The sequence below is a fragment of the Bufo gargarizans genome, chromosome 1, assembly GCF_014858855.1.
Source record: "Bufo gargarizans isolate SCDJY-AF-19 chromosome 1, ASM1485885v1, whole genome shotgun sequence".
NCBI lineage: Eukaryota > Metazoa > Chordata > Amphibia > Anura > Bufonidae > Bufo > Bufo gargarizans.
The window spans coordinates 248,433,932-248,461,783 of NC_058080.1; the positions used below are offsets into that span (position 1 = coordinate 248,433,932).

Consider the following 27,852-nt stretch of genomic DNA (forward strand, 5'->3'; position numbering starts at 1 on the left):
AGGATTTGGCAGTTAGAATCCAAACCATGCACGACTAGAAGTGTTTTGCCGTCTGCAAACACGGTTACCTCATTGGCTTCAATAGGTCCATGCTCCGCTTGTTGTGTCGAAGTATAGGACTTGTCCTACCTTTTTTCGGTGTGGCAACCCAGATGCAGAAGCGCATGAAAGGGCTTCCATGTGCTTCTGCAACTGAGTGACCACATCGCAAAAGATTTGACACTTTAATGGGTCCACACTATGATGTGCCGAGCACACAGCTGATAACTGTGTTTTGCAGCCGTGTATCAGAAAACCATTATGGTTGTGTGAATAAGCCCTAGCTCCCATCTTTTGAAACACCTATAGATGGGTTAGCAGCAGCAATTTTTTAACACTAATCCATGTCTCTAACTCTGCCCAGTGCCTGTCTATACACACCCAGTCCTGCTTGTGCCCCCACAGTAATAATTCCCCCTTAGTGTCCAACAGAGTAGTTATGCCCAATAAGTGCTCCACACAGTAGATATGCCCCCTTAGTGTCCCCTTCACAATAGAATACGCCGTTAGTGCCCCTTACAGTACTGCTGCTTTCTCAGTGCCTCCCATGTTGCCCCCTTATTACCCCCGGTATTGTTTATAAAATATATATATAAAAAAATACTCGCCCAGCCCCATTCGCCAGATTTTTTTAATGCGGCACATCGTACTCTGCCCAGGCGTGATGGTATCATTGCATTGCGTCTGCTGAGCTCAGTCAAAGAGAACACCCCGGCTTGTGCATTCCCATGCTCAGCTCAGCAGGCGCCCTTTAGTCACTGTAGTGTGCCTACTGATGTGTAGAGTGCAGGCCATTGAGCTTCACCATTGCACTCACCTGTATCTGTGTCCTCTCCATTCACTGTTATGGGGCTGCCAGAAATAGCCAAGCAAGCGCTCAACTAGTTTCACAGCTCCCATAGAGGGTGTCTGGGCATGCGCGGTGCCCTCTTGGTCACTTCTGGCGACTCTTTCTGGAGATAACTGCAGGTCCGAGAATGGGTGAAACTGGTCAGTTTCTGACATTTTATGGCATATCCTAGCGATATACCTATCTGAGATGGACCAACCCCTTTAATGTACACTTAATGACTCTTTATAGACTTCTCTTTTTTTTTTTTTACCACATATGTAAGTGACAAAAACTATTTTGATTTCCTAATACTGCACTTGTGGCTTTGCTAGCTGTCTCTAATCCTGGATTTTGCAGATGGACAGTGGTTGATTTGTATTGCTTTATATTACAGATATTGATCAGTTTTTGTTGTACTTTTTGCCTGTATTCTGTTATTACAGTGTTGGTGTCAATAGATATTATTCGAAATGCTTGCAAATTAGAAACTAAATTCCTAATTTGATTGACCATAGTTTCTTCTTCATGACCAGTAGAAGAGTAGGAAGAGCAGCTTCTATCTGTCATCTACTAGGCCAGCCATAATTATTGGATAGCTGTTGGCCGAATTATTGTTTATCCCTCCCAGTTCCTCCAGTTGCATGTTTGGCTGAGGATGCATGTGTCCTGAAAGGTGAGAGGGGCACCTGTGGCAGCGACCTATTTTCCAGACAACAAAAGGATCAAGCGGTTGAAATCCTACATGCTGAACTCTTCATCCCCCTGTCATCTTAGGGGATATCCAGGAGGCCCCCGATGCACTTCAGATCGTCCAGTCTCAGCGATCTCAGCAGGTTTGGATGACCTTTATCTAATGCCCAGCTTTAAAACCTACCATCTCCTATTACCCTACTGTAAACTGGGTTTTATGATTAGTAGCGTCTTGGCATTGGTACTGTCTTATGGATGGTGAATATTCATTGCATTGGACCCAGTGGGAAATAGAGACGTTCATTACTCTTCTGACGGCTGCAGAGTGGTGGCTTCTGATATGAATCGGACATGTGAGCCTCTATCTGTATCTGTCAATCAGACAGATATGCAGTTGCTAATCGGAAAGGATTTCCTGCTTTTTACGGTTTGGTGTTTTTACAGATAATTTTTTGAGAATTTGGAAGACATCACACAGAGTTTTACAATGCAATGAGAGGAGTTGTGCTGTTCTGATCTTACTGTTGCCAGCACCAGAACTTCCCGAGGCTTTCAATGCAGTTCCAGATAGGTGTGTGATAGACACTACTGTATAATACACACCTGTCTAAGGGGAAATCCAGGCAAAACGATCCCATTGGTAAAGTCTTGTCCACTGCCGACTGAAAATCTGACACAACAACTGGAAGCAGCCTGCCATTGTCAGATTTTCACTGGAAATGATTGCTGGCCTGAATTCAGACTTAGTCCTCATGCACACGACCGTATTTTTTTTCAGTTTTTTGTTTGCTGATAGAATGCGGACCCATTCATTTCAATGCGGACAGCACACCATATAGGAAGGCTCATCCCTCACAGCACCTACAATAATGTTTTTAGAAAAACAGTGTATATATTTAGATGGGCACTCATGCAGTCGGAATCCAATAGAAGTAACAAAAATACACATTTGTTGAATCTTAATAAAGCAATAATTAGATAAAGCGGCTATAAGGTTAAAAAATTGAAAAAGAAAAAACAAAAACATATAAAAAGTAAAAACAATGCAGAGAGACCTCTGATGAATCGATGTCTCGCCCAAGTTGGAAATAGCAGCAATATGTTAGTGTTGGTAATTAATGTTGATAATTAATTATCCGGGCAATACAGCGGAACATCAGACAGTTTTAGCACATATTAAATATCATAAGTCACAGATATAATTATCTCGTATTTCTATTATCCCTTGCATCCTAAGTTCACTTGTAAATCACTGTTTTTGTGTCCAAATTATAGCCGTACTTATAAAAGTAATTTATGTCCATATAGAGATGTCCTTGTTGTCAATAGTACTAGCATATCTAATTGGTTATGCTGACTGTTAGTTCGTTCACAGTGAGGTGTTACTTTTTGTGTTCACTGTTGAATACAATGTGCATCTTTCGTGGCGTCCCATGCGATAGAAAGCTAGTGAGCACACCTCTATTCGTATCAATAGTATAGAATATACAATATATACTTATCTTGGTGAGCGAAGTTGGATTTGACTGGATCAGCTCTGCGAGAGGAATTGTTCAAATAGCAAAAGAGTTGAACCGGATCAGCTATGCGAGATGCGTTGTTCAAATAGCAAGAGAGTCGTGCGCCATTTTCACCTTCAGTTAACCCCTTAGATGCTGCATTCAATAGCAACCACAGCATGTGAGTGGTTACACAGATGAGGGGAGGCTCCCTGTGTCCTCCGATCTGATACCCCAGGGCTAAATTGTGGGGTTTCGATTGTGTTTTTTTTTTTTTTTTTTTATGACAGCCTGGAGCCTTGTGAAGGCTCCCAGGCCCTCCATAACAAACTGCCTTTAAGCCCTGCCCATGGCGAGGCTTAATAGGCAGCCAGTAAAGATCCCATAGACTGCAATAGTAAACTGTGTATCCTTGTTGAGAGAATCATATGTTGAAGTCCCCTCAGGGGACTAAAAATGACAGTTAAAAATTATATATATTTTTTGCAATTATTAAGAAATAAACATAAAAAAAATTAATAAGTTATCAAACTCGTATGTACCCCAAAAGTGCCAATGAAAAGTACATCTCATTCTACAAAAAAAAAAAAAAAAAAAGACAGCGGTGTAGATAAAAATACAAAAGTTATGGGCCTCAGAATGTGGTGTTGCAAAGACCAAATTTTAATTTTTTTTAAAAGGTTTTTCTTTTTTAAAAGTAGTAAAACATAATAAACTCCATATAAAATTTGCGAGCCGTAGGTTGGGCATCACTGTTCTAACACATTCCAGTTCAAGAAGTGACTGGTTACTTGCTGCATAATACATCGCACCACCTGACAGGTGCCATTGTTTTTAGATGACCCCTGTTCTTAACCTAACTTGTCAGTGGTTTTAGTGTTGTGGCTGATCAGAGTATATAAAGATGTACCGTACATTTTGCAAATAGCCCATATCAGTAGGGTTTTCAGCAGTCTGACCCACAGAGATTCTTTATGTACCTGCTATCCTGTGGTTCTTTGGTAAATGCTGTTTGTCAGATAGCTGCTTTAATGCCCTTTTATAAAGACCCCACAATATCAAGAGACTTTCCAAGCTGCATTTGATGTCCCAACTGTAGAGCAAGGGCTGTGATGGATACATATTTTAGACAGTGAAATTGATTGAATTGTAGATATTCTAGTTGCATTAGTAACCGTGACACTAGTGAACCTACTCACTAGTGTCACCTATTGGAAGTGGCTCCCTATTGGTCAAGATTTAACTTTCCTAACAAGCCTTGGGATTTGACGATGGACTATAGCTAAAGCCAGATAGCCATCCATAGACAACTGTTTTGGGGTGCTTTCCCCTCAACAGAATGGAGTAGGATTCTGGCTGGCTCAGTACAATGCCTTGAAAGGAATAAACCTCTGCATTTCAGCTTTATTGAGAAGAATTACTGTATCTTTAGTTCCAACATGCATATTGTTTCCTGTAATATCCTAAACCTTAAGTAGTATATCATTAAAATAAAGTGTTTTTTGTGTGGTTTGAGCTATTGTTTTGTTCTAAAACCAGTGTTCTTTTAGACCACATAGAAAGCTTGATAAAAGCATTTCTTCTACATTATTTGCATCACCAGGTTCTACAGAAGTGCTGGTGGAATAGGGTTGGGTTATTGTACTGGGGACAGCTACACTACCAGAGAACGGAAAAAATCAACACCTTGAAGACTTGATGTGACTGAGCTGAGATTGACAAAGTATAAACTGCTAGAGGTGCTTGGCCAATGATTACACAAGCAAGGTGATGTAGCAGGTATATGCTGAGACAGGAACACATTAACACTGGATGACATCTCCCCATACTGCAATACAAGCTGGTAACAGTCGTACAGATGCTGGTTATCCTTCTGTGGTGTCTCATTACAAGCCCTTTTATCTTGGACATGTAGTTCAGTCAAGGTGGTTGTTGGCTGCTGTGCATGGAAGACCCATTGCTGCATCCAGTCCCAGACATTTTCAATGCAGAGATGGATCTGGCGATCAAGGTGGCCAGGGGAGCTGCTGAATACCCCGAAGAACAGGCTGTGTAGGGTCGGCTTTGTCTTGTTGGAATACAACATCTCCTAACCGATTAGAGGCAGTAGGACTGCTTCCACAATATCCAGAACATACCAAAGACTGGTCAATGTTCCCTCCACAAATACCACTGGAATGACCATGGCAGCTAGAGGCACACCACACCATAACAGATGGCGTTGGTCTTGTGTGTCTTCACACTCTGCATGATGGCATGAGGCACTTTCTAGCCCTCCTGCCCTCTGTCTGTGCATCAGTGGCAAACAATAGTGTTCATTGATGAATGCATCAGAGTTCACAGGATGACTGTGGAGCGCCTGCTACCATCTCGCATCGTGCAGAGAAACACCGAACCAACATCAGATTATATGATATGGGACACCATTACCTACCATGGTTGTTTCCATTTGGTATTCGTGGAGGGAAGATTGACCAGCCTTCGGTATGTCCAGGAAATCGTAGAACCAGTCCTATAGCCTGTTTTGACTTGGGAGACATGGTGTTCCAAAAAGGAGACACCTGCCCACACACTGCGTCTGTGCCTGGATGTGGCGATGGATTTCTCCTTGGCTGAAACACAGGTCCAAAAAACGTGGAATGATATACCACAGGAGGATATCTAGCAAAGGCAGATGACTCCCAATATTAAAGTGACCCTGCCTTAACAAATACCCTGCTGCAGAACCAAAAATAAAGGGTGTACCACCTTGCTTGTGTGGTCATTGACCAAGCACCACTAGCAGTATACGGTTTAATTTCAGCTCAATCGTGTTACAGGGCATCTGTCAGCAGATTTGTACCTATGAAACGGACTGACCTGTTACATGTCAGCTTGGCATCTGTGTTGGTCCTATGTTCATATGTGCCTGCATGGCTGAGAAAAATTAAGTTTTAATATATGCAAATGACCCTTTAGGAGCAACAGGGGCATAGTCATTACTCCTACCATACTGCACTTGTGCTAGAGTTCGGCTCAAGCATGCAGAATACCGCATGTGCTCGAGCGCAATGCTAGTCTCCTCCCTGCACGTTTGTTGGCTGCTACGCAGCCAATAAACGTGCGGGTAAATACTGCCCTCACTGTAATGTCATAGCCATGTTGGTTACTGGCATTACAGTGATTGGCTGGCCTCAACGCATCATCGGGTGCTATATAGACTCTTGTTCGGCTCAGTGTTAGTCAGGGAAAGCTGTGTTGAAGAAGGTAAAGATAGTGTAGGGAGTGAAATTTTCTTTTTTTCAGTTGAAAAACTTGTCAGAGAACCATCTGACAGCAGCAATATATATTTTTAGCACAACCTGCGCTAAATTGCTAAAACTTTACAGATCCAAAAGTCCTTTTAAGGACTATTGTGTGTGGCAGCAATATCTATTTTTAGCGAATCCTGCACTAAATAGCGTTCAATAGTTAGGGCGCTGCAGACAGCGACATTATCTGCACTACAACTCCTGTGTAACGTGTGCACATCACCCAAAAAATCTGACATCCAGTGTATTTTTTCCATAGACTGTGTCCGCTGCGGACAGTGACATTACCTGGGGTACATCTCCTGTGTAACGTTTCCACATCCCAAATACCTGTGACATTCCCTGTAATTTTTTATTAGCAGTCTCTGACATCAGCGACATTATCTGCGATATATTTCCTGTGTGACGTTTCCACATCCCAAATACCTTTTTTTTATTTTTTTTGCGCATACACTTATAAATACTACACTGCTGTATGTGTGACATACTTTCAAGCATATATAACATTTAATATGAAGAAGCCGAGCAGTAAGGGACAGGGAAGTGGCCTCGATGCTGATGGTGCACGCAGAGGCTGTGGCCCTGGGCGCATTGAAACTTTGCCTGCTGCCAAAGCACAAGAAAAACAATCATCCATGATACCTGGCTCCATGTCCCAGTTTGCAGGGCGGCGCAGGACAACACTCTCGAAGTCAGACCAGTGCAACCAGGTGGTCGGTTGGATTGCAGCAGATAATGCTTCCAGTCGGTTAAGGATGAGGATGAGACACAGTTGTGGCAGGGGATAAGAGACCAGACTGAGCTGTGGCTTTTGCCACTTAACCTAGAACCAGGCATGGTTGTGTCTTAAAATGGCCGTAACTTGGTGGCGGCTTTGGAGCTTGGCAAGCTCGCACACATCCGATGCCTTAGCCCACGTCTTCAACTTAGTGGTTCAGCGGTTTCTTAAAACCTACCCCAATTTGCCTGAGCCACTGGTGAAGGTGCGCTGTGTGTGTGCCCCTTTCCGCAAGTCATCGACTGCTTCCGCCGGTCTGGCAACGCTGCAGCAGCACTTTCAATTGTCCGCTCACCGACTCTTTTGCGACGTTAGCACGTGTTGGAACTCTACATTCCACATGTTGGCCAGGCTTTGTGAGCAGCAGAGGGCAGTAGTGAAATACCAGCTGCAACATGGTCATCGCCTTTCCAGTCAGCTTCCGCTCTTCACAAGCGTGGAGTGGGCGTGGATGTCTGACCTCTGTGAGGTTTTACGCAACTTTGAGGTATCAACACAGATGGTGAGCGGCAATAACGCTATTATCAGCGTTACCATCCCAGTTCTGTGTCAACTCAAATGCTCACTGCTCACAATTAAGGCAGCCACTTTGCATATGGAAGAGGTGAAAATGGGGGAAGACATTACACAGAGTGATAGCCAGACCACCCTCAGTTCGTCTTCTCAGCGCAAATTGGATGAGGAGCAGGAGATGGTTGCCTCTGCTACCGAGGGTAGTACCCATGGAAGTTTAATTCCATCTGTTCAGCGTGGGTGGGCAGAAGAGGAGGAAGAGGATAAGGAGATTGAGAGTGATCCTCCTGATAATGACAGCGAAGTCTTTCCTGTTGGGACACTGGCACACATGGCTGACTTTGTTAGGCTGCCTTTCTTGTGACCCACGTGTTTTATGCATTTTGGACAACCCCTTTTACTGGTTGTTCACCCTTCTCGACCCCCGCTACAAAGGGAACTTCTCATCACTCATTCTTGTGGTGGAGAGGACGAGCAAAATGGTGCAATGCCAGAAAGTCCTTGTGGAAAAATTGCTTCACAAGTTTCTAGGAGACGATGCTGGCGGAAGAGTACGTAGGTCCTTGGGCAACAGAGGAGGGGAGACGAGGGGAGCACACAGTAGTTCCAACAGAGGCAGGGCAACACTCTCCAAAGCTTGGGACAGTTTCATGACACCCTGCCAGCACCCACACCCTGATGCGCAGCCTAGTGTCCCAAGGAGGGAAAAATGTTGGAAGATGGTGAAGGAGTACGTAGCAGACCAGGTCAGCGTCCCTCTGTGCCTTACAACTACTGGGTGTCCAAGCTGTACACGTGGCACGAACTGGCGCTCTACGCCTTGGAGGTGCTGGCCTGCCGTTTTATCAGAGCAGGCATCTGCCTGTCAACTGAAAATGCTGATAGGTTGACTCTCTTATAAAAATAAACAAGGCCTGGTTGGCTCCTGACTTCTCTACTCCACCAGAGGAAAGCGGCTGAAAATAAAGGCACTTTGTTTTTTATATTTTACTGCATACACTTTATTCCCATGCACCCCTTCCACCACAAAAAAAGGGTATATGGTTCATTCTTCCTTTTCTCGTCCTCCTCTTCCATTGTATCAACATGCTTATTAGTCTACCCTCGCTCCTAATGTTGTAGAGGGTCAGCTCACCAGCAAGCCCTCACCTACTATCTTTTAGATGGCCAGATCACCTTCAGGCCTTCACATATAATGTTTTAGAGGTTCAGTTCACCTGCAGGCTCTCGCATATAATGTTTTTGAGGGTCAGCTTACCAGCAGGCCCTCAACCATAATGTTTTACAGGGTCAGCTCACCAGCAGGCCCTCGCCCATAATTTTTTCAATGGCTAGCTCAGCAGCAGGCCCTTGCCCCTCGTTTTTCAATGGTCAGCTCAGCAGCAGGCACTAACCCATAATTTTTTTTCGATGCTCAGATCAGCAGCAGGCACTTGCCCCTAATGTTTTAGATGGTCAGCTCAGCAGGAGCCCCCGCCCGTAATATTTTTGAGGGTCACCAGCAGGCCCTTGCTCCTAATGTTTTTGAGGGTCACCAGCAGGCCATCAATCATGATTTTTCAAGAATGTAGGATGCCCTCCTTTATGTGTAATAAAGGGTGTATTGGAGTGCCGGTTCCTTGTAATTTTTGGCAGCCCTTTTACTTAGTGCATAGGCTTTATGAGTGTAGGAGTCCCATTACCTGAACAATTGTACCACAATGTGAAAGAGGCCCTCTATTATGTGATATACAGGTTGTATCGGATTGCCTCTTCCTTGTAATTTTTGGCAGTACTTGCACTATATATACCAGTAAATATACAGGAAAGAATGTTTCCTAACCATTTTTCCTTTAAAATCAATTTTAATCTTCGGTTTTGTGCATATTATTTTCAGTCTGTAAAAGTGGCGTACGACTCGGACAACATCACCAGCTGCCTTAGGCTACTTTCACATCTTTGTTTTTAAATACGACAGAGGAACAGCCTGCCAGATTTCACTGTATCACCGTAGACATAGCCGAATACTGCTATTTACCACCGAACCCCATTGACTACAGTGGAATCCAACCGGGAAACGGGTGGTCAGAAGCCAGTGTATGTATCTGTGTTTGTATGGCTGACAGCCGACAGTCATGCCAGAAACCGACCGGATCAAGGTCAGATTCCATTGCAGTCAATGGGGTCTGGCGATGAATAGCCAGTGGGCAATTCCATTTGTGACGGAATCACTATTTAAGTATGTGCTTCCACATTTGTCGGTAAATAATTCTGCTACTAAAGTATATGCTATATGCATTTTGGCATTGTGTGACAAAGCATATATGAGGCTGTACATTTAAGCAAAAATACTTTTATTTTTTGCTTCCGTTACATTGTGTAAATTGTCCATAACATGTTGTGACGGAATCACTTTTCATGGACACAAAGCGATGAGTTTGTTTCAAAAAGAATAAATCTCTGTGAATGTAAAAGAAAAAGATAATGTTTATGTTATATATGTTATACATTACTTAGTATATAGCCTAGTAGCAGATATCATCATTTTTCTCACTTTGTTATAAAACATAGCTTACCATCGATTTCAGCACTGTGACGGAATCACCAGTTGTCCTTCTCAGTGTAATGAAAGATTTTATTCAACTTGTTTTCTTTAATGAATATTTAAAAGCTTATAATTTTCTTTTATACAAGCAGCACTCATTCTGCACTAACGGAGTTCGCAAATACATTTTTAATTCTGTCATAGGACAACTTTAAAGTTGGCTGCGGTATATGTATAACATCATGTTCATCAAACCAGCATTGATTTTCTTTTTCTGGGAACACAAAAATCTTGCCTGCTTCATCATTCTTTCTCAAGTTGAGAACTTCAAATTGGGAGTCTGCTGGTTGTCCAACGTATGAGCGTTTTAATTTTTTCCATAGTATGAGCAGAGCACGAAACTACCAACATTTAACAATGATGTAGTCCTTTAAACCAGGTGACATCCAACTGATATCACTGTTGTAGAACTCTTTCCCAACAGCATTGACCTGCTGATTACTTGCTCTGGGACTAAAAAATTGGGATGGAGAGGGAAACTGATCACTGAGGCATTGTACAACTGAGGCATTGTACAATCATTGTACACAAAATGATTTTCCGTGGACTGCACGGAAGACCTCTCTTGACCCGCCTAAAGGGGTTGTTCGGGTTCAGAACTGAACCCGGACATACCTCAATTTGCCCCCCGGCAGCCCCCCTGACATGAGCATCGGAGCAGTTCATGCTCCGATGCTCTCCTTTGCCCTGCGCTAAATTGCGCAGGGCAAAGGCATTTTTTGGAGATCCGGTGACGTATCGGGGGTTTTCATGGGGCTGCCAGGCACTGATGGGCGGGATTTAGCTCTGCCCTAGCAAGTAAAACGGCTAGGGCAAAGCTAAAGCCCGCCCCTCAGAGGCGGTGACGTCACCAAACACATTGCCGGGGGCAGAAGTTTCCGCCCGGCAGTGTGTTATTGAAAACAAAAGAGCCCTTGCCCTGCGCGTTTTAGCATGCTCCAATGCTAGCCTCAGGGGGGCTGTCTGGGTAAAAATAAGGGTATGTCCGGGTTCAGCTCTGAACCCGGACAACCCCTTTAAGTGCTTTCCCAAGACTTTGCCTACTATTGTATGGAAATTATGAAGGTTAAAGCAGATTCATGACTGCATGGAGCATCGGCAACTGCTGTAGATATAGAAGCTTTATCTTGTGAAATGTGTTCTGCTTGTCTTTGTATCTTCTTTGAGCAATATTATGCTGTTTGTTGAATTTCTTAAGTTGTCTGCAGGCCTGCATCTTTTTGTCTTTCTCGACTTTCACGTCGTCTCTCAGCATCAGTTTTGCACATCTTTCTCACAAGTTGCTACAAGTCATAGACATAAAATAAATTGGATGCTACATAGACCTATACTACCACTCTAGTTAGCATGAAATAGCCTTATGGACATTCAGGTGATTCCGTCACAGTGCCATAACTGTCCTAATAACATGTGAAAATGTTTGACTTTTTACAGTAATAATCCTGGTAAAGGTAGTGCTTTGCACAAAACTTTTTACTGACCTGTATAAAATACTGACCCGTATAGCAAGAAAAATCTCGGTTATCGTGACGGAATCACATGCTCATGCACACCATCTTTAAACAGCTAGTGGTTGACTTTTAAACATGGTGGAAAGTCTCTATCTATTAATATCAAATCTCTAATGCATGCTACAAGTGACTGCACTTACCAAACAAATGTCAAAACGTCCTGGCTTACTTGATGGTATCACAAACTTGACAAAGAACGCACCATCTGTGCAAGCAAATCGGCCATCTTGGTTTACAATGTTGCTACATCAAGGTGCCTTTTTTTTAAAGTTACAAAACAATATTTCCTTGAACTTTAGATTGTGTACATAAATATTACACACATATTGTGTTTTTAAATACAATTTCATTTTTGTGTGATGGGGTTGACATTTCCATGGAATTGCCCCAGTGTGAAAGTGGCCTTAAAGCCAAACGAGTTTTGAATAAGTAGGAGAATGGCTGATCTCCTTGGATCCTAAGTGGAGAATTTTATATGATTGAAACTGATAATAAGATTGTGTATTTTGTACATTCATTATAAGCTGCCTTCACATCTGCGTTTTTGGATCCGTCATGGATCAGCAAAAAACACTTCCGTCATGATAATACTGCCGTCTGCATCCGTTATGAACGGATCTGGTTGCATCATCTCTAAAATGGCCATGACTGATCCGTCTCCATTGTAAGTCAATGTGCGCTGGATCCATTTTCTTTTTGTATCTGAGAAAACTGATCCGGCATCATTGACTTACATTGTGTTTCATGCTGGATCCGTCTTGCTCCGCATCCCATGCCGGACATTGCTTACAGCGTTTTTCTATCCGCGATGGAGACGCAACCAAATGGAACAGAATGCATTGTAGTGCGTTCCATTAAGTTAAGTTTTGTCCCCATTGACAATGAATGGGGACAAAACGAAAGCGTTTTCCTCTGGTATTGATATCCTATGACGGATCCCAATAGCGGAAAGGAAACCACTGATGTGAAAGTAGTCTTAGACGGAAGTTGTTTTTTCCCGTCCAAAAAAACAGATCTCAGACAGAAATGGCTAAAACGGATGCAAAATTTGCTTAACTTAGCATAATGGATGCTAAATACAGGATGCGTTTTTTTTGTTTTGTATTCCTGTTCTTCTGATGGATTAGAAGAACGGAAAACGAAAAGGTGATGTGAACCGGCCTTAAATTCTAAAGATGTGGGAGAGTTTGTATATGAATAAATCTCAAATCATATTTCAAAATGATTACTTATTGGTATGAGCTCTGGGGTTTAATTCCAAAAAGACCCATTATTTCACCTAATCTATTTAGTCTCTTGTTGTAAATTATGAAGGAGAATTGGTTTATTTTATCTTCTTGGCCTAATGCTGCATATACAGACGTGGACAAAATTGTTGGTACCCTTTGGTCAATGAAAGAAAATGTCACAATGGTCACAGAAATAACTTTAATCTGACAAAAGTAATAATAAATTAAAATTCTATAAATGTTAACCAATGAAAGTCAGACATTGTTTTTCAACCATGCTTCAACAGAATTATGTAAAAAAATAAACTCATGAAACAGGCATGGACAAAAATGATGGTACCCCTAGAAAACACAGAACATAATGTGACCAAAGGGACATGTTAATTCAAGGTGTGTCCACTAATTAGCATCACAGGTGTCTACAACCTTGTAATCAGCCATTGGGCCTATATATATGGCTCCAGGTAATCACTGTGTTGTTTGGTGATATGGTGTGTACCACACTCGACATGGACCAGAGGAAGCAAAGGAAAGAGCTGTCTCAAGAGATCAGAAAGAAAATTATAGACAAGCATGTTAAAGGTAAAGGCTATAAGACCATCTCCAAGCAACTAGATGTTCCTGTGAGTACAGTTGCACATATTATTCATAAGTTTAAGATCCATGGGACTGTAGCCAACCTCCCTGGACGTGGCCGCAGGAGGAAAATTGATGACAAATCTAAGAGACGGATAATCCGAATGGTAACAAAAGAGCCTAGAAAGACTTCTAAAGAGATTCAAGGTGAACTTCATGCTCAAGGAACATCAGTGTCAGATCGCACCATCCGTCGTTGTTTGAGCCAAAGTGGACTACATGGGAGACGACCAAGGAGGACACCATTGTTGAAAACGAATCATAAAAAAGCAAGACTGGAATATGCCAAACTACATGTTGACAAGCCACAAAGCTTCTGGGAGAATGTCCTGTGGACAGATGAGACAAAAATCGAAGTTTTTGCCAAGGCACATCAGCTGTATGTTCACAGACGAAAAAATGAAGCATATCAAGAAAAGAACACTGTCCCTACTGTGAAACATGGAGGAGGCTCTGTTATGTTCTGGGGCTGCTTTGCTGCGTCTGGCACAGGGTGTCTTGAATCTGTGCAGGGTACAATGAAATCTCAAGACTATCAAGGAATTCTAGAGAGAAATGTACTAGCCAGTGTCAGAAAGCTTGGTCTCAGTCGCAGGTCATGGGTCTTGCAACAGGACAATGACCCAAAACACACCGCTAAAAACACCCAAGAATGGCTAAGAGGAAAAAATTGGACTATTCTAAAGTGGCCTTCTATGAGCCCTGACCTCAATCCTATTGAGCATCTTTGGAAGGAGCTGAAACATGCAGTCTGGAAAAGGCACCCTTCAAACCGGACACAACTGGAGCAGTTTGCTCATGAGGAGTGGGCCAAAATACCTGCTGAGAGGTGCAGATGTCTCATTGACAGTTACAGGAAGCGTTTGATTGCAGTGATTGCCTCAAAAGGTTGCGCAACAAAATATTAAGTTAGGGGTACCATCATTTTTGTCCATGCCTGTTTCATGAGTTTATTTTTTTACATAATTCTGTTGAAGCATGGTTGAAAAACAATGTCTGACTTTCATTGGTTAACATTTATAGAATTTTAATTTATTATTACTTTTGTCAGATTAAAGTTATTTCTGTGACCATTGTGACTTTTTCTTTCATTGACCAAAGGGTACCAACAATTTTGTCCACGTCTGTACATGGCTGTATTCTGTCTTGGTTTAGTAGGGAGCACAAAAACTTTTTTTATTGAGAAGGGGGCTGTACAAATTGGAAAGCAAATAGCGTCGCATGCTCTCAGATCCTGCTTGTGCAGTTTCTTTTCCTCCTCAAGTATCGCACCCGATGGAGCATGATCCAAGAGCTCACAGTTGCTCTCTGTTACACGTAGTGACACGGTAGTGTCACAGGAGCTTGGTATGGGCTCATTTTTTGGATGCTTTGAGGCCACAATGGTAACACCGTTTCAGAGCTTCCGTACTACGCTTATGTGTGCATGGTAGTACCACCACTGCTGTATCTAAATCTTTCTCTTTCATCTCTGGGAAATGGATGACAATTGAGTAAAGAATATCTATTACTACCTAATACAGATAAATCCCAGGGGGCTATGACTACATTCGCCATGTCATGCAGGATTCTATCCAAAGTCTCAAAACAGTAATTTTTGGGGGAAGTAGATCTGCACTTCTCCAGGCAGAAACTGAATTCAGTTCTGTTCATAAAAATTTCTTTAGTTTTTTAGTTTTAAATAAGGTCATTATTTTGTATATTCTGATCTGATAATTGGATTTTGGGGTCTCTGGAGGATTTCTTTGAATGTCACTGATACTCACAGAAACCTTTTCAATAAAGGCGCAGCAAAATCATTATAGCTTTCCTATGCCTTAGCAAGCTTGTGACAATTCAGTGTAATTTAACTGTAGGATTTTCTCATCTGGCTCTACTGAACAGCATTTATGTCCTCATTTGACTCTGCCATGCATCTGCAGAAGGCTAAGCCATCCTTTCCCTTGTCCTGGTTTCCACATTATATGCTAGCATATGAAATAAGAAATTGGTTCCTGGGAGATAGAAACCCTAGATTAAACAGAGCAGGGAGAATACAAGGTGGAGATGAAATCGTATTTTGTCTGGTCTTGTAAGTAGGTAGTACAAATGGCATGCTTTTGTGAACAGCATGCTGGAGACGTGAGTCATTTAAATTATCTGTAAAGGATAATGATCCTCTGATAATGATGCGTGTCAATATGGCAAGCTGTAAACGCGTTTAGTTGGCAAGGTCTTTATGTTCTCGAAAATCCGATGTAAGCCACATCCAGCTTTCTACTGCAGATTCATCCTCTGTTTATTCAGCAAAATCAAGAAGTGACTTGGCGCCAGCTGCATTTGCAGTTATTAATATCTTATTGCGTTATTAGATTCCGGCAGGCAGTTCAGTCGCCGGAACTGCCTGCCGGATCCAGCAATCTGTATGCAAACTGATACCATTTGTAGACGGATGCTGATGCCAATCCGTCTAGCAAATGCATTGCATTTTTCACATTCACAAACTGATCCGTTTTTCCGGAACACTTGTGGTCAGATTCGGCATTAATTAATTTCAATGGAAAGTGTTCCGGAATTTTGGACGGAGAAAATACCGCAGCATGCGGATTGCTCTCCAGTCAGAATGCATTAGGATAAAACTGATCTGTTTTTTTTTCCGGTATTGAGCCCCTAGGAACGAACTCAATACCGGAAAAGAAAAACGCTAGTGTGAAAGTACCCTTAGTCGTAATGTATGAAACTTGTGACCTATATTGAGAGACTATGATGAAGAAATACCACTGGAATGAATAAGTTTTGACGCCAAAGAGCCATTGATCACTACATCAATTTTAAGTACAATCTTTATTAGCCCAAAGGTCACTAAAATATGTTTATAAATGTGGATTTCTGTGTCAATCTAGGGCCCAGGGTTTTAGTCTAACAACCTGTGAGGTACATTTAATATCAGTAGGAGGTACTCACATTGTGCTTATGCTGTGTTTTAATTGACAGCAAAGTATGTGATCATAGCCTTGGGGTTTTTTGGATCTGACTTGTTTCTTGCCTTGGGCAAAGCTTTTATTTATTAAAATCTTAACCCAGTGGTAATATGAGGTGGAACTAGGCAATATTGAGCTGTCTGTCTGTCTATAGGCTTGTATATTGAACTTTTGTAGACCTTGAAGATGCAGTCATGAGGAGATGGTCTTAAAAGTTTTATGTAAATTCCTCCTCAGATGAACAGGAACACACAACAAAAATGAAGCCAAAATGGAAAAGCCATATGTGAAATACCGAAGTATGAAACTGTAGCTTGCAGAACCACCTTCAGTAGAATTAACTTGGAAGTTATCATTTTCTATAGGACTATCAGTCTTTCACATCGTTCGTGAGGAATTTTGACCCACTCTTCTTTGCAACATTGCTTCGGTTCATTGGGGATTTTGGACCCACCACAGCATATCAATTAGGTTGAGGTCTGGGTTGGCTGGGCCATCGCAACATGTTCATTTTCTTTTTCTGTTGTTGATTTGCTGGTGTGCTTGGGATCATTGACCTTGGGAACTCCTGGCCACATGTTACAGGGTTGTCTTTGTAAAAAAAAATAGAGAAGCAGGAAATGCTCTAAAATAACAAAACAAAAAAAATAATCTCCCGTAATTAATCTTCTACTGATCCTTCACCAGTTCTCCAGTGGTTCTCTGACAGTCTTCATATACAAACTGCCAACAGTGACGTGCCATATCCACCTGTGACCAAAGCTGACAATCATTGGCCACACTTGCTGGTATCACCTATGACCAGAGCATTTGCTTCTCCTCCTTTCAGACATTCAGATTATTGCTCCGACATTACCTTACATGTATTGCTACACCTATAGTAAAGACAATGGAGATCGGGCAGTGGTCCTTCTCGGACAACAAGCTGATATCTTGGCTTAAACCCTGTTAACACCTGCTTTAGCATTATAAACAGAAACCACAACGCATTGCTGATCCGTCGCATGATGGACAGCAGCCTCACTCAGGGGACCCTATTGACTTCTAATGGGGTTTGTCTGGTTCTTAATAAATATATTTACTTCACTGATTTTGGCCCTGCTTAAGAAAGGGGGGGTATACAGGGGCGCTCACATGCTTGTTTTTCTCCTGGCAGATCCATGTACAGCCTTAGGGCTCGTTCACACAAACATATTTTGTGTTCCATATGCGGCCCATTTTCTGCGTTCCGTATATGGAACCATTCATTTCAATGGGTCCACAAAAGATGTGAACAGCACTCTGTGTGCTGTCCGCATCTGTTGCTCCGTTCCGTGGCCCCGCAAAAATTGAGTCCTGTCCTATTCTTGTCAGTTTTGCAGACAAGAATAGGCATTTCTAATTATAGGCTTCCTGTTCCGCTCCGAAAATTGCGGAAGGCACACGGGCAACATTCGTGTTTTGCGGATCCTCAAAAAAAAGCACTGTCGTGTGAACGGCCCTTAGTGTTCGTTTGCTGCATAACAGGTGATTATATCTTATTCCATGAACATTATTATATGTGAATTTATGTCTTAGTTAAGAATGTCTTCAGCCTTCAATCTTTCCAAACTGTCCAGGAAAGGCTGTAGGCCCTTGCCTTAGACATGATCTGCTCTGTAATCTTTGGATTTCTTTTTTCTTTTGCCCTATGGCATTCCCTACAGCCACTGTCATTGCAGTCGGCTGGAAGATCCAGCTTGTCATTAGCAGCAGACTTATTAAAACGAATGGTCATATTGGTTGTCTTTCAGCTGGCTTCAGAAAGCCCTCGACCACTTTGCGAAATGCGTTTTTATGATGAGTGTGCAAGTATCCCAGCAAGCGCAATCCATCACATCAGTTCTCAAAGTGTTTTAAAATGTCATTATCTCCTAACGATGATGATGTTCAGACTCAAAAACTTCTTTCCCATTAAGGCTCGATGTGAATTTTCCATTAGAGCGTTTCTTCTCGGCACCTAATAAACCTCATTCTCATCCCTGGTCATTAGAAGCTTTTCTCTTTGTTGTGATCTCATTGCTGAATGCTTGATTGTTGTAAATGGTCCAAGTTACGCAGTACATAAAAATAGAGCTAACGGCGGAGAGAAAGACCCATTGTAAAATCTTCTCCCATTTCAAGCCGTGGTTAAAATAATGCCCTTAAAAGATTCCTAGAATAAATATGTCCGTTTGTATAATCCTTCAGTGAACAGTAATGCAAAGTAGAAGACTTTGTAAGGCTACTGTCACACTAGCGGGAGGACGGATCCTGTCTGATCCGTCCGGCTGCTATTTCGCCGGACTGTCACTCCGTCCCCATTATCTATAATGGGGGGGGGGGGGTGGCGCGGACCTCTAGCGCAGCACGGCAGTGCACGATGAGAGGCCGCCGGACTAAAAGTACTGCATGTCGAATTTTTTAGTCCGGCGGCCTCTCACCATGCTGCGCTGGAGCATCGCCCCTGTCCCCATTATAGTCAATGGGGACGGAGTGGCAGTCCGGCGGCACGGCGAAATAGCGTCAGGACGGATCCTACAAGGTGAACTGCCTGTCGGATCCGTCCTGCCGCTAGTGTGAAAGTACCCTAAGGGTTTTGCAAACAGATGCAAAAATCCCTCACAGCTTCAGACTCTTAACAATTCAGTCTTATTTCGGAGAGGTCAGAGCTCACAATATTCTGGCTGCGTTTTTATTTATCAGTATAAATTGTTCCTCTCTGCCTTTTCACAACAATAATTCTGTGTTTGATTAATTTCTTAATATATTTCCATAGTTTGGTTTTTTGTTTTTTTTTGTTTTTTTTTACGGACAAAGAGCTCCAAACCACCTACATAGGTTTAAAAAGCATGCATGCTGGCTACCTGCGGACTCCGCTAGAGTAAGCTACTGTAACTGCTGTTATTTATTGAACTCTGTAATAACACGGGAATCGGCATGCCCTAAGCTCCCTCTGGTGGTGGCTGGAGGTAACCTGCATTTGCACTTTTCTTCATCTTTGAAGCTTCATTTTTAATAAAAAAATAAAAAAAAAGTAAGATATGGCTATGACTAAATTAATCCATTTAAAAAGATGGACGCATGAAGAAAATTGACTTTATTACATTGTATATTGTACACTTTGTAATAAATGCATTACATACAGTTTGTCAAATGCCGTTGCTCTACATGCAGCATTGCTTTCCATTTATTAGTTTGCTAGGTGGTAATAAGGTAACCATTAGGGATGAGCGAGTAGACTTCGGATTAAACATATGAAGTCGATTCACAAAAAACTTTGCTTGAATACTATCTCCGTACAGTATCGAAACAAAGTTTTATGCGAATCGACTTGGCATGTTTCATTCCAAGACTATTCGCTCATCCCTAGTAACCATGAATGTCCAAAATAGGAGAGCTATATTAGGCTACTTTCACGCTCGCGTCTGGTGCGGATCCATCTTGTATCTGCAAAGACGGATCCGCACCGATAATGCAAACGCTTATATCCATTCAGAACAGATCAGTTTGCATTATTCTTTACGGATCTGATTTCAGTTGCACCATATTGTGTCAGTGAAAACTGATCCGTCCCTATTGACTTACATTGTAAGTCAGGACTGATCCGTTTGGCTCTGCATCATCATGGTGACACCAAAATGCTGCAAGCAGAACGGAGCCCTGAAACGGATCTCACAAGCGGACCCAGAAAGGCTAGTGTGAAAGTAGCCTTATTTGCTCAAAATGTGGGTTTTCATGTTTGGTATTTTAAACTTTCTCCGTTCTGCGTTCTCCTTTTAATATGCCTCCAAAGCCCTGTTTTCTAGTGTTTCCAGGTAATCCAATGACCCAGTATGCATTATTGTCATACTACTATTCATTATAGATAGAACTCACACGAGACTGAATCCTTTCTGTAAAGTTGGGCTACTTTCACACTAGCGTTAATATTTTCCGGTATTGAGATCTGTCATAGGGACTCTCAATACGGGGAAAAAAAACGCTTCCGTTTTTGTCCCCATTCATTGTCAATGGGGACAAAACGGAACTGAACAGAACGGAACGCTCCAAAATGCATTCCGTTCTGTTCCCATACCGGAGAGCAAACCATGGAATGCTGCGGTTTGCTTTCTGTCCTGGTTTTCTCTGACACAATAGAAAACTGATCCGTCACCCGTTGACTTTCAATGGAGTTCATGACTGGCCATGTTAAAGATAATGCAACCGGATGCAGACTGTTGTATTATCAGTAACGGAAGCGTTTTTGCTGAACCCTGCCGGATCCAGCAAAAACGCTAGCGTGAAAGTAGCCTTAGATGGAATGTATCCATGCCAGAAAAGTTACTTGGGTTTGGGTCCTACGAATAGAGCAGATATGAAGTTTTTTTTATTAGGCAACAACTGCAAAAACTCCATGAAATTATGTGCTAAATATAAAAGTATGAACAATAGCAGAAGCAGAATTTGCCTTTTGGAGCTGTCTGCCATCTGCTGCTACGCCAAGCCCAGGACTTTGGTAAAGTTGCATTAGAATAGAGCAGTCTGTTCATCATTTGCTCTAGTTAGATAAACTGGATTTGCATTCTGTAAGAATTACAAGATACATTGCATTAATTAATTTTAAGTTGTCTTTAGTTTAAAAATTGGAAAGTGAAACCCTCCTTTTATAGATTTATTGACTGAATTCTTAACCAGTTCCCCCTCCAACCTGCTTCTTGGGGCATCCACCCCTGAGTTATGACTGTATGTGTTTGCTGTAATACAATATGCACATTGGTTCTTAAAGGGGCGGTCTCCCTTCAGCAAATGACATTTCTTATGTAGAGAAAGTTAAAGGGCTTCTGTCACCCCACTAAAGTCATATATTTTTTGGGGGGCTAGTTAAATTCCTTATACTGCGATATATGAAAATATAATGCTCTTACTTACTTTCCTTCAGCAGTTTCTTATAAAAACGAACTTTTATAATATGTACATTAGGTCTCTACCAGCACTACTTGCTGGTAGCCACCGCAAAAAAACGCCCCCTCGTCGTGTTGATTGACAGGGCCAGCCGCGATCTCCTCCTCCGGCCGGCCCTGTCAGCATTTCAAAAATCGCGCGCCTGTGTTCCTTCGGCGCAGGCGCTCTAAGATGAGGAGGCTCGTCTCCTCAGAACTCCCTCAGTGGCGCAGGTGCACTGAGGGAGTGCTGAGGAGGCGAGCCTCCTCATTTCAGAGCGCCTGCGCCGAATGAAGACAGGCGCGCGATTTTTTAAATGCTGACCGGGCCGGCCGGAGGAGATCTCGGCTGGCCCTGTCAATCAACACGACGAGGGGGCGGTTTTTTGCAGCGGCTACCAGCAAGTAGACGCCCTACTTGCTGGTAGAGACCTATTTTACATGTTATAAAAGTTCGTTTTTATAAGAAACTGCTGAAGGAAAGTAAGTAAGAGCATTATATTTTCATATATCGCAGTATAGGGAATTTAAATAGCCCAAAAAAAAATCATTTACTTTAGTGGGGTGACAGAAGCCCTTTAATACAAGGCCCTTACTAATATATTGTGATTGTCCATATTGCTTTTTTTGCTGGCTGGATTAATTATACACTTTTCAATTCCATGTTACGACCACCCTGCAATCCAGCAGCAGCCATCGTGCCTGCACACTTTAGGAAAAAGGACGAGCCTACGTCCACTCCCACAGACCCAACTACCAGAGAGGCCAATGCTTTTTTCCTATAGTGTGTAAGCACGGCCACCACTGATGAGTTGCAGGGTGGTTGTAACATAGGGAACATAGCTAACCTTAGTATACCCTTCTGTGAGACTTCTGATGAATTTACTCCAAACGCCAACCTCTCTGTTGGCCGGGGCAACGGGATCTCACATAGGCTGGCGCTTTTTCCTATATTGTACAAGCACGGCCACCGCTGATGGATTGCAGGGTGGTCATAACCGTGGAAACGAGCAGTGTATAATGTGATGGAAAAATTTATCCACCCAGCAAAGGAGAAAATAAGGACAATCTCACAATGCATTAGTAAGTGTCTTGTATTAACTTCCTCTACATAATAAATGCTATTTGCTGAAGTTAGACAACCCCTTCAACCCCCCCCCCCCCTTCCAAGCAATACCAGTTATGAGTACTATTGTCAAAATTTAAGACTGAAGCCTTTATGTGCGGTTTCATGATTTCTTGTTCACATTTAAAGGGTTTCTACCACTTCGGTGTCACATATTTAGCTGTCAGACACTAGCGATCCGCTAGTGTCTGCTCTGCCCAACCATCCTAATATAATTGCTTTTGGGGCAGCCGTTTTGCTAAAAAAAAGAACTTTTATTAATATGCTAATGAGCCTCTAGGTGCTATGGGGGCGTCATTAGCACCTAGAGGCTCCGTCTACCTTCAGAAACTGCCGCCGCCCAGCGCGTCCCTCCAGCCCGCCCATCTCCTCCTGAATGCGATCCTCCTTGTCAGCGTATGTATTCTGCGCATGCGCAGTGAATGTCTGACCGCTTCCTTGCTCAGACATCTCCACTGCGCCTGCGCGATGACGCCATAGTGCTCCGAGGAACAGTTCTTTTTTTAGCAAAACGGCTGCCCCAAAAGCAATTATATTAGGATGGTTGGGCAGAGCAGACACTAGCGGATCGCTAGTGTCTGACAGCTAAATATATGAAACCGAAGTGGTAGAAACCCTTTAAGGGGGTTGCCTCCCAAGAAAATATAGCTGGTGCAGTGGCATTAAAAAAACGGTTCCAGAATATTGAGCGGTTTTGAAGAGAAATATAAAAACTGTGGGGGACACTTATTTGCGGTTGTTTTTTTTTTTGTCAATTTCAAATATGTCTTTGCTTTGAAAAGTGGTGAGGATCCCAAACATCACAATTCCTATGACTTTTAAGTGTAACCAAAAAGTGGTTTTACAGTAGGTCTTTTATCCTTAATCTTTCATCCTTCCTATACATTACTGAGTGTGTCTATGATGGAGCCAGATAAGTCAAATGCCGCTTGCAGTCAGCAGTGCACATGGGTATGAAGAAGAGTTGGGTGACATACAACACCAGTCACTATTGCTAAGTGACTTTCCACACAGAGCCGAGAGAGACAGCCTTGTATGACAGCAGCCAAGACGAGACAAGAATGTTCTTAAAAGGAATCTGTCACCTAGATCAAAAGTATGTATTTATCTCATGTCATACTTTCTTTCCATATGTTTTTCTTTTTCCTTGGAGCTTGTGTTATGTCTGTATTCAAATATGACCAGGAAAGCCCTCATCGAGTGCCCAGGTCCACCCCCTACAGATCCAAAGCAAACCCTCTCCTCCGCTTATACACTACACCCCCAGCAACTCCGTTACCACCAATGTGACCTCTAAGCCTTGGCAGCTGCTGAGCGGGGTCGGCTCAGAGCTGGGTACGGCACCATCGAATGTGGGCGATTGGAAAACCCAAGATAACCCAATGTCACATCAAAGAGCATATAGTGTAACTCCCGCACCATGCTGTACAGAATACAGTATAATCCCTGCACCATGCTGTACAGAATACAGTATAATCCCTGCACCATGCTGTGTAATATACAGTATAATCCCTGCACCATGCCGTGTAATATGCAGTATAATCGCTGCACCATGCTGTACAGAATACATTATAATCCCTGCACCATGCCGTACAATATATAGTATAGTTAATACACCACGCTGTACAATATACAGTATAATCCTTGCACCATGCAGTACAGAATGCATTATCAAATCCCTGCCCCATGCCGTACAATACACAGTATAGTTCATACACCAGTGAGCTTATGCTTTTTGACCAAAATGTACACTAATGCCTCTTGTACAGCATACAGTATAGGGTTTTGTACACTTAAATATTACGCTGAGAAGTGAGTTTAATTGGGTCTCAGCATAGCATTGTGGATGTGCGATCCAGTTCGGTTTCTCCCCTTGGTATATAGTTCATACACCATGCTGTACAATATACATTATAATCCCTGCACCATGCCGTACAATATGCAGTATAATCCATACACTATGCCGTACAATATACACAATAACCCCACAATGTAGGTGTTATACTGTCTATTGTACAGCATGGTGTAACGCCTACATTGTGGGGTTATTGTGTATATTGTACGGCATAGTGTATGATTCTCTGTATATTGCACAGCATGGTGTATGGATTATACTGTATATTGCACGGCATGGTGTATGGATTATACTTTATATTGTACAGCATAGTGCAAGGCTTATAATGTATACTGTAGTCATCGTGCCATTAGTTTTAACACAGTAATGTATAGCGCCATCACGCTGTTGTTCCTGGCAAGCTTAAATGATTACGGTAGATGGGGATGTTATAGGTGATGGCACTGTGGATGAAGGTGCTATAGGTGATGGCACTGTAGGTGCGGGCGCTATAGGTGATGGCACTGTAGGTGCAGGCGCTATAGGTGATGGCACTGTAGGTGCGGGCGCTATGGGTGATGGCACTGTAGGTGCGGGCGCTATGGGCGATGGCACTGTAGGTGCGGGCGCTATGGGCGATGGCACTGTAGGTGCGGGCGCTATGGGCGATGGCACTGTAGGTGCGGGCGCTATGGGCGATGGCACTGTAGGTGCGGGCGCTATGGGCGATGGCACTGTAGGTGCGGGCGCTATGGGCGATGGCACTGTAGGTGCGGGCGCTATGGGCGATGGCACTGTAGGTGCGGGCGCTATGGGCGATGGCACTGTAGGTGCGGGCGCTATGGGCGATGGCACTGTAGGTGCGGGCGCTATGGGCGATGGCACTGTAGGTGCGGGCGCTATGGGCGATGGCACTGTAGGTGCGGGCGCTATGGGCGATGGCACTGTAGGTGCGGGCGCTATGGGCGATGGCACTGTAGGTGCGGGTCCTTTTAGGTGAGGGCATCATAGTGGAGGGCAGCACCAGGGACCAAAATGATGAAACAAGCAAGTGTAACCTGCTGTAAATGTAACGCTGCCACAGCTGTGGACATGCTCGAGTGTATCCGCTAAACCAGTGGTGCTCAACAATTTCTGAGGGCCGCACTAGACATGGTATAAATTTTGCGGGCCGGAACCAGGTAGTTTTGCCAGAAAGAAATGCGCAAACACTGAGGGGGAATGTGCGAGCATTACTATTGTGAAGGGGTAAATATCTGGATATCTAAGCATTCCCAAGGGGGCAAATATCTGGGCATTATAACCCCCGCAAAGGGGGCAAATATCTGGGCATCCCCCCCCCCCCCCCCCCCGCGAAGGGGGCACATCTGGGCGGAGATGAGCTGAGCGGGGGCACAATAATTGCTGCGCGGCCGCGCACCCGACCAGCTTAGAGGAACACTGGACAAATTGGAAAACCATAATGAATGATAAAGATTATAAGTAACACATGTCTATAGCTCCATATACTGATAAGAACTCATTACCAGCATTTACTGTGAGCTGTGAAATGATAATTGCCACCAAAATAATCTAGTCAAGAACCACCAGCCTAAAAGAAAAATCGCAAACATAGGAAAAAAGTTGCTTATTTTTACGGACTGTCCAGAAATTTCTGGATGGTTGGCAACCCTGCCGCCACGTCACTAGCAGCCGATAACCCCAGCCCAACCCCCTGTCAAACGCTGCGTGCGCCGGCACTATTCCGGTTCAACTGGGGGCATCAGCCTCAACTGTTTGACTGGGCATGCTGCGGCCCCAGAGACATTTTTTGCGCACGCCCAGTAAAACAGTTGAGGCTGATGTCCTCAGTTGAACTGGAAGAGCGCCGGCAGTGTTCGGCACTGCACCCGTTGGCTATGCTGAAGAGAAAGGATGGGCGGGGTTATTGCTTGCTAGTAATGTAATGGAGGGTGGGTAGCAACAGCATTGTTGGGGGGGGGGGGGGGCGTAGTCTGAGCGGAGGAGAAGAGTGCTTAGACTCTGTAGGGGGACAGGCCTGGGCACTCGATGGGGGCACCTCTGAATGAAAATAACACCCCTCTGGGCACATTAATGTCTCATGAGCATTTGGATAAAAGTGGATGTTATGAAGGCTGTAAAGCGAGCTCCAAGGAAAAAGGAAAGGTTATGGAAAGAAGGTATTACGTACTGTAAGGACATACTGTTGGTTTAATATCGATTATGGAGGTGACAGATTTCCTTTTTACGAACGCTCCTACTGCTTCCACTATCTGCAGCATAATGATCACGTGCAGAGCGTAAGTTCTTATCACAAGGTTCATCAGTCATTTTGATTGTCGGCAAAAAAGCAAGTTTAAGCTCTTTTGACAAGCAGCAATAATCTGCTGCACACAGGTAAAGACAGGACATTTGTTTTACTTGCAGATGCAGACAGCGTCTTGTAATTTTTCATGATGTGGTAAGCAGCGGCACTGAATTATGGCTTCTATGCTGATGTGTAAGCATGTAAGAGGAGTATATGCTTTATTGTATCATACCATAGAGCAGTGGTCTCCAACCTCTGACGTGGGACCACTAGAGGGTGTCTGCACACTTTACTTCAAGGATATCCTGGTGAATTTGTATATTATGGCAGCATCAGTACAACCTCTTGATTTCATGATGTTATTATGTTCACTCAATGTTAATGTCTATTAGAAGCCGGGACACTGCATAGTAAGCCCTGGCCGTGAGAGGGAAGAGGTCAGGACGCTTCTTACCGCTGGTGTATTAAACATGAGATGGGTTTGTTGAGAGCACAGTAATTGTGCATACTTCTGCTGCTGTTCTGTCTAATATTCCCTGTGGCCTTCTATGGGCTTTCAAATCGCATAAGGCGGTTTATTGCAGCGCGTTGGATTTTTGTCTGCATGCACTAATTGTTTTCAGGAGTCACTTGGGGTAGCTGCTATCAAAACACTGAAAGCTTCTTTCACTTACCTTCCATTTGTTGATGATCTAATCTGGTTAATGCGGCTGAGTAAGAAGGATGGGTTAAAAAGAAGAAATTCTCCATTACAATGCTAGATTGTGGTCTATGAGATCGATAGATATGAGAGATATAATTTGTGAGTTATTGATTATTAGATACTGATTGATATGGTGCCCGTACACATAGCGGTTGTGGTGGTTTACTGCTAATTGCCATAAAATCAAGGTTTGATAATTGTTGATGGATGGATGGGTGATATATGAATCACTAACAGTGGATAGATTGTATGGGCCCAGAAGTGTGTATACAAGGAAGGGAACACATGATGGCATGGTTCCGTTCATTGTATAGGTGTATGTGGTGTATAATAAAGTTATTGATTTCTTACCTGGAAACAGGATTTGATTGGTGAAGTCATCGGTGAATGACGTCTGGGAA

At 43.2% G+C, this 27,852-nt stretch overlaps 1 protein-coding gene across 4 annotated transcripts in view; it reads left to right on the forward strand.

Annotated features, from left to right (window-relative positions):
* The window catches only part of PPP3CA (protein phosphatase 3 catalytic subunit alpha), a 225,117-nt gene that overhangs the window by 113,074 nt on the left and 84,191 nt on the right, over positions 1 to 27,852 (forward strand). The window lies entirely within an intron of this gene.